This window comes from Lycium barbarum, chromosome 10 (assembly GCF_019175385.1).
Source record: "Lycium barbarum isolate Lr01 chromosome 10, ASM1917538v2, whole genome shotgun sequence".
NCBI lineage: Eukaryota > Viridiplantae > Streptophyta > Magnoliopsida > Solanales > Solanaceae > Lycium > Lycium barbarum.
Window position 1 is genome coordinate 76,161,023 of NC_083346.1, and position 7,642 is coordinate 76,168,664.

The window sequence follows — 7,642 nt, forward strand, 5'->3', positions numbered from 1 at the left end:
TAGACATATATGTGGGTCATGGGTTGTGTTTGTCCGATTATGTCTGTGAGTTGTGCCTTAAGCGGTCCCGTTTGCTATTATGGCCGAAACGGCCCATATGTTTATATATGTATGTATATTCGGGCGATGTGTATTCTGCCAGCCTGCCGGCTTTTGTATGATATTTCTGTTACAGGTGACCGCTTAAGATGACGTCTGTTCTCAGTGTCTGTGAAAAATAACGTATGTTAAACTTGGATAAGTCTTTGATATGTCGATTTGGTAAGCGAATGGGTTTGGGTGTCCAATTAGGACACTAGTCACGGCCCACGGGGCTGGGTCGTGACACAATGATTAGCGGTTTGTTGCATCGGAAACTAGACTCGACGAACTTCATTTTGGGCTTTTGTTTCACCTTAAAACACTTCATATGCTAAGAGATATTCGTCCCCCAAGTTGGACCAAAATTGCTCCTCATATTTTCTCCAAAGTCCGACAAACTTAATTTCCTTGATTCACTTGCCCGCCAATCCTTTCGGTACTTCTCATACATGATCTTAAACCCTTACAACCATAAAATAGGCACATATCACTTCAGTGTTCACAATTTAGTAGTTAACACCTACGGAACTTAACGTCCGAACTGCGAGGTGTAACAGTTTTTCTGGGTGGCCCCGAGATAATGTTAGTATTCAATGGAGATTGTTTATTCCATTTTTGTAGCTTTCAATACGTTTGTTGTGATGTGGTCCCCTTATTTTTTGTGTATTTAATTTTTCCTTTATGTTATTGTGAAGGATGATTGATGAAGTTGATATTGTGTTCAATTATGGGGGTAGTTGGGTCTTTTCACCTGAGTTGGTATACATTAAGAAGTTGGTGTACTCGTGGCTTTCTTTTGACCCTGATTTGCTGAATCATAAGGATGTATGTGATGAGTTTACTTCCAAGCTAGGGCTTTCTCAAGTAAATTAATTGCTAGTGACTAGGGCCCCTGGTAATTATTATATAGTTGATGGGGATGATGGTATTAGGGCCATCCTCAGCCTAGTGTGTGAGCAATATAAAGTCATCAACTTCTTTGTTGTGTTAGAGGGTGAGCTGACAGTCTTTACTCAACATATCACACACCATACTGAAACTTATTCATTAGATGTGGAGGTTGGTACAGACTGGGAACACAGTCTTGGTTCTGCTGATGAATAGGATATTTCTGAGGGTGAAGAGTATGATTATGAGGAGTTGGAGGCTATTAACAAGCAAAGGGGATGGGTAGTAGGTGACAGGTTGGAAAACTATAAGGAGTTGGAAGTAGGTCTGTCATTTAAGGACATGAAGGAAGGCAGGCAGGTTGTGAACTATTATGCATTAGCTAACAAAAGGGTTTTGATAATAATTAAGTTTGATACTAGGAGAACTAGGTATGGTTGTTAGGAAGGGTGTCCCTTTAGGTGTTTGATTTCAAGAGATGGTAATAGTGAAGGGTTCAAGATCAAAATTTTCATCAATCAACACACATATGATGAGGCCTAGGTGAATCACAGAGGTGATGCAGCCACTCTAGCTAAATACTTTAAGAACAAGGTTCAAAATAACCCCAAGTACTAAGTCAAAGACATGATAGAAGAGCTTGAAACTGATTTTAGATTGAATATGTCCCAATCCAAATTGAAAAAGGCTAATTCTATGGTTCTTGAGAAGTTGGAGGGTAGTTTTATAGATTTCCATAACAAGCTTGAGGCCTATGGGCAAGAGAAGACAATCTAATCCTAGAAGTGATGTAGTGATAAATATCTCCAAAGATGCTCTAGAAGAAGAAAAAAGGAAATTCTTGAGGATGTACTTGTGCTTTAATGCTTTGAAAAAAGCCTGGAAATCTAGATTGAGGCCACTAATTGGCCTAGATGGTACATTCTTGAAAGGTAGAGTTAAGGGCATCTTATTGGTTGCACTAGGACGAGATTCTATGAACCATTTCGATAACTAGCATGGGCAATAATGGACAAAGAAACCAGCAGGACATGGAGTTGGTTCTGTGAGCTACTGAAAAGGTGTTTGGAGCTTAACGATAGTGCTGGAATTACATTCATTTCAGTTTTGCAAAAGGTATAATGTTAGTCCATCTTGCATGAAGTTGTACAGTGACTTCAGGGCCATAACACATAGTTATAGGGTGGAATTCAATGGAGATTGAGGGTATAAGGTGTTTGAAGGTGAAGATAGACACACTGTCAATCTAGAGCAAAAAAGATGCAGCCTGCAAACTTGTTGACAAAACTAAAATCCATTGGTGGAACAATAAGGAAGCTTACATGCTAACCTACAAACATAAAATGCAGCCTGTAAGCGGTCAAAGGTTCTGGAAGGTTAAAGATTCGCATGCAATGTTGCCTCCTGCTGTTGTGAAACAAGTTGGTAGACCTAAAATGAAGAGGAACAGGGAACCAGATGAGGCAATAAAGAGGAAGGGTGAGTGGTCCCAATCCATAAAGGGCACTCAAATGACATATAGCAACTGTGGTGGACCATAGCATAATGCAAGGGGTTGTTCCAGGGTAAGCTAACTATTCTATAATTTAAAATTCTCAATTTTTTATATAGTTCTTACTAATTTCAAATTTTCAGTTTGTTTAGCACCATAATTGTTGACAAAACTTTTTTTTTATAGGCCAAGTTTACTAGGAACTGGTCAAACTCAAGGCAGGGAAAAAGGCCACTGACTCATAGTAGTTCACGGTCAAGAATAGTTGGGGATGCAGATGAGAATGGAACTGGTACAAAAGAGTCTGTTGTCCAAGCTGCAACACAAGAGTTTGAACCATGTGGTCCTGATGTTAGCATTGAAAAAGACCCACCCTTAAGGTCAATGGTGATTACTGAATCACAGATTCGGTTAAGAAGAGAGAGAAGCCGAAGAGAAGAAGTGTTCCAACTGGTGTTCCAACTGGAACAAGACAAATCCAGTTTACAGGAGATCACATTGGTGTTTCAGTTCCAACTAATCTTCCTTACTCTCCAGTCAAGACAACTTGGAAAGAAAGAGAAGCACTATCTTTTGGACAAGTGCAGATAGAATCAAAGAAGAGAAGGCTAAAAATGATGGGAGTTAAGGGCAGAGGAATCCTTGCACCTGATGATGACTTTCTGTGATTGTTTAGCATTTTCTATGTTAGTTTTTGTCTTAATCCTCTGGTGGTTAATTGCATTTGGTTACAAACAATATTAACCTTTTTTGGCTTGGTTAAGCACCTAATGATTAAGTTTGGTATAATTTGATATGCCTTGGTTTAATGGAATAATGAACACCTTCTTTTGGTTGTGTTTATTTTAGTTGTATTGTGATTGTGGAACTGTCTTCTAGCAATGAATGATCTGTTTTTAGTTGGTTAAATGAATGGCATTTAAAGCTTGCTCTGAACTGATTTCGTTGAATGTTTTTCCATTTTTAGGTGTGTGAATAAATATTATGTTGAATGGCAATGAATGACATGTTGAGCAGCAATGAATTACATGTTTCAATTTTTAGGTGTTCAGTTGAAAACTAGGACATTTTGAAGCTGAAAACTAGCAAATATGATGTTTACCATTAAAATTGAAACTAAAACAATTTAGCACATATATCCAATTGAACTCCACAATCAGATATTTCCAAATATTTCATTTGCATTCATAACAACTAAATGACAAATTTTACATTTTCATTTGCATTAAGGAAAGCAATCCTTAACGAGATTACAACTTCCATAATGAAATTGAAAATTGGCAGATCAACCAAAATATGAACTAGAATTCTAAAGCCATCAAGAACTTACATATATGTTAAAGGTTACCAATGTTACACATTGAAAAATAAACATGGAAAATGATAGCAATCCCTATTTCATAACCGAAGATGTGATGAATCCTACAAAACAACACCACCACATAGCGATCACAATCGACAACTTCAGCACTTTTTCCTTAGATTTTTACATCCCATCATCAATATCCGCCAAAGGCTTATCAACAACGGCCTCTTCATTATAAACAGTAACTTCATTGTCGACAACAACCTCTTCATTATTGACAACAACCTCCTCACCCTTGGAAACACTAATTTCATCTTCATGTTCACATTTTTCTTCAATATCAGATGCCAAGTACTTTTCAAGATCAATCATTCTCGTCTCCAAAGCTTTCTTTTCAAGCTCAAGACTATCATTTTCCTCCTCCAAATCGTGGATGAGATCATCAACTCTAGGATGGAGCAGATCATCTATCCATTTCCAAAAATCACATTTATAACCTTGCATAAAAGATCAACACGAAATCAGTGATGGCCAAAAATTACAAATTCATGAAATTGCATAATATAACATACATTATTGGAGTAAAAGCCGTGAAAATCCTCGCTGCAATACCACAATGATAGTTCATCCTCGATCCACTAGACGCACTCGAACCCTGGCTCATTTTTTGGGAAAATTGAATTGTGGAAGATGACCAGAGCTTGAAAATTGAATCAATGGGGTAACCCGCAAGCTATGGTAGAGAGAGAAGCTTTACCTATGGTGGATAGAGGAGGTTTAGCAATGGTGGAGTTATGAGAATAGGGCTTAGGTATTTGGGTTAAATCGTTCCATGTGGCAATTAAAAAAAAATATGATTTTTGGGAGGCCAGCAAGGCATTTAATATTGACAGTGGTATAAATGATCCAAAGGTTGAACGGTAGGGGTACAGGTGAGCCAAACTTTAAATGGGGATATATGTAGACATTTTTGCAAAGTTCAGGGGTATATTTAACCCTTTTCCCATATTACTATCGTGATTTAACATGTAGCCAGTTTCTATGAAATACTTACATGTAACAAGCTTATACTAACTAACTAATAATTGGACATAACTACCTCTAGACCGAACAAAACCTACATTATATAAAAGTTGAATTCAGAATCCATGCGAGAACAGTCTTATCCTTCAACAATTACGTTTGATGTATTTAAAACTCATAGTAGATTCAGCCAAAAAGGTAGTAGAATCATATTAAAAAAATCACAGTATATTTATTAAAATTTTAGCAATTCAGTTAACAACAACATTCACATTATATTTTGGCATTTATTATCAATAAAATTAGTATGAACTTCCAATTTTTTTTATTTATTATTAAATAAACTAATATAGATTATGATTTATGCATCGACTTAATTTTAAGAAATTTAATATTTCAAAACGCTTATTGTATTATACATCAACTTAATTTCAGAATCATAATGTCTAGATTTAATATCAAATTTCATAGTCTGAAATTAACTAATTGAAACGAGTTTTATAATTATGTATGATTTCTAGATCGTTTAGTCTAGATCGATACTCAGTTCATTCTCATACTTAAACAATGCATGATTTAATGTCTCGATCGACACTCGGTCCTTAAAACTTATGATTGAGTGGACCAACATTCATTTCATTCTCAGACCTAAACAATGCATGATAATTTAAATCTCCAAATTCAGATCATACATAATCGTTTAATAACCAAAAAAATTCATAAACATTATACATGATTTCATGAATATACTGACAACAATCTAAATATTAATACATGACTCACAGTGTATATGAAGTTTCTGTGACATCATGATTAGAAGATTGTCGACGACAAGGCCTCTAGCTATGCAGGAGAGAGGGAAATGCTCAGGGGTTAACCACATTCTCCTGAATATCAATACATGCATTCACAAAAGAGATGTAACGCCCCTGACCAAGGAATGCCACAATTACTCAATATGTGTAATATACTTCCTCAATGATAAAGTGGGGCAAGTCATTTAAGAAACATGATAAGACTTATGCAACTTCATTCCAAAGAAAATATTTTATAAAAAAAATAAATTTAAAAATTGAAATCATTTCATAACTCGTATTTAAGATTTTTTTTTTAAAATTAATACACCATTAATCATATTATATTGTGGTATTGTGTTACTTATAATCAATAGTAAGCAAACAAACAATTCTCTTGCAAAGTGTTCATAAGAGTGAGCTAAAATAATAAAAATTGAAAGTCAAATTAGTGAATTGAAAAATCTCTAATCTGACTCTACAAATTGCTTTTTTCTAACTAACAAAGTTCTTGAACTCAATACTCAGCTTCTTCTGGCATCCACTTGAAGATTGGCTATCAAAATTGGCCCAATAAATGCAGTTATTATCACTGTAACATATACTCCTCTTGCAACTTCATGTTTGATAATCCTCTTGATTTTGATCTTCAAATTTGGCATTTCGCTTTTGTCCATATTTAGTATCTTGCGACTCATTGGTGGCTGGTCATTAAAAACATGACACTAGTGTTAGTAAAATCATAGAACAATATCGATCAATAACACGTAAAACAGAAAACAACTTATCAAATCACTGTTGCGTCGTGGTAAGCCACTGCCTTGAAACCGATTTCGGATCGACTACGGCGTAAATCGTTTAGCCCGGTTGCTCCCCAAGGTTCCACAACACTTCCAAACACTTGCACTAGTGGCTGCAAGTTTGGAGTTTGCACAAACAGAATTGTCTAGAAAACACAAGGGAAAAGACGTATGAAGTAGAGAAGATATGTGTTTGTATTGTGTCACTAACCAAAGGTAGACCTCAAAATATATAGGTATGAAAAATGACTGTTCAGAAAATAGGAATAAATCAGCCCAACGGTTATGACCATAATGACTGAATAAGTAAATTTGAACAGTGGTTCACTTCATTCCATAGGTTACAAATCTGAATAATCAATTCCATGGAATGATTTGGACATATTAAAGGTAAGGATATATTTGGATAATTTCTGGCAATGATATATTTGGACAATTTCGGGTAAGCCAAAATATCAAAAAATAAATTTTGCAAAACCAGATATGAATTGGGCATCACATATACCACGCGCACCGGGGGTGGGGAGGGGGATGGGGATGGGGGAAATTCTTCTTTCTTTTTTTCTGTGCGGATTGCCCTTTAAAGGCACTGGTCTTTAATTTTTTCCCCTCAAATTGTTGGTCTTTAAATATTTCCCTTCACCTAATACCATGAGGTTTGGAGTTCGAACCCCTGCTCAGTCAAAAAATAAAAAATCGCAAGGAAGAGTTTCGTGGCAAAATTAGGCCTATTCGGGCAAAAGTTAGGCCTTAAGGCTGAGTTTTGCAAAATTCCAACTGAGTTAAAAAAAAATTGCCTTCATGCAAATCTCTACCTTAAGGTAGAGAGTTTATCTTATGCCTTGCGAATCGAAACTCTACCTTGCGAATTTTTTTAAAAAAAAAATTGACTGAGCGAGGTTACAAACCCGGAATCAAGGGATTTTTAGCGAAGGTCAAAAATTATAGACCACCAATTTGAGGGTAAAAATTAAAGACCACCCCCAAATAAGGGCAATCGTGCAAATTGCCCTAAATTCATCGCTTTTGCCTACGAAGCTCAATCCTAATGTGTGCGAGGCCACTTTCTTATTATAGCCCATTTACTATTCCAATAAAGGGTTTCTCAATATAAAGAGGAAGGATAGACTTTCCACCACCTATGAGGGACATTTGCATTTCATAGAGGAGAAAAGAGAAGTAAGAAAAAGAACCCACAAGAAAACTTTGGATTTGCATTACCAATAAAGAAATGACTAGAAAAGTAATAGAATATTTT

The 7,642-nt window shown here is 35.9% G+C and overlaps 2 long non-coding RNA genes across 2 annotated transcripts; one reads left to right on the forward strand and one right to left on the reverse strand.

Annotated features, from left to right (window-relative positions):
* The first annotated feature begins 621 nt into the window (after positions 1 to 621).
* LOC132615319 (uncharacterized) lies at positions 622 to 3,397 on the forward strand. The gene is made up of 2 exons (XR_009572655.1): positions 622 to 2,534; positions 2,648 to 3,397. It is a non-coding gene; the product is annotated as an uncharacterized LOC132615319 (long non-coding RNA).
* A 200-nt stretch (positions 3,398 to 3,597) lies between these two features.
* LOC132614090 (uncharacterized) lies at positions 3,598 to 4,788 on the reverse strand. Its single transcript, XR_009572176.1, has 2 exons — positions 4,340 to 4,788; positions 3,598 to 4,264 (listed from the first exon to the last, which is right to left on the reverse strand). It is a non-coding gene; the product is annotated as an uncharacterized LOC132614090 (long non-coding RNA).
* Between the last annotated feature and the right edge of the window lie 2,854 nt (positions 4,789 to 7,642).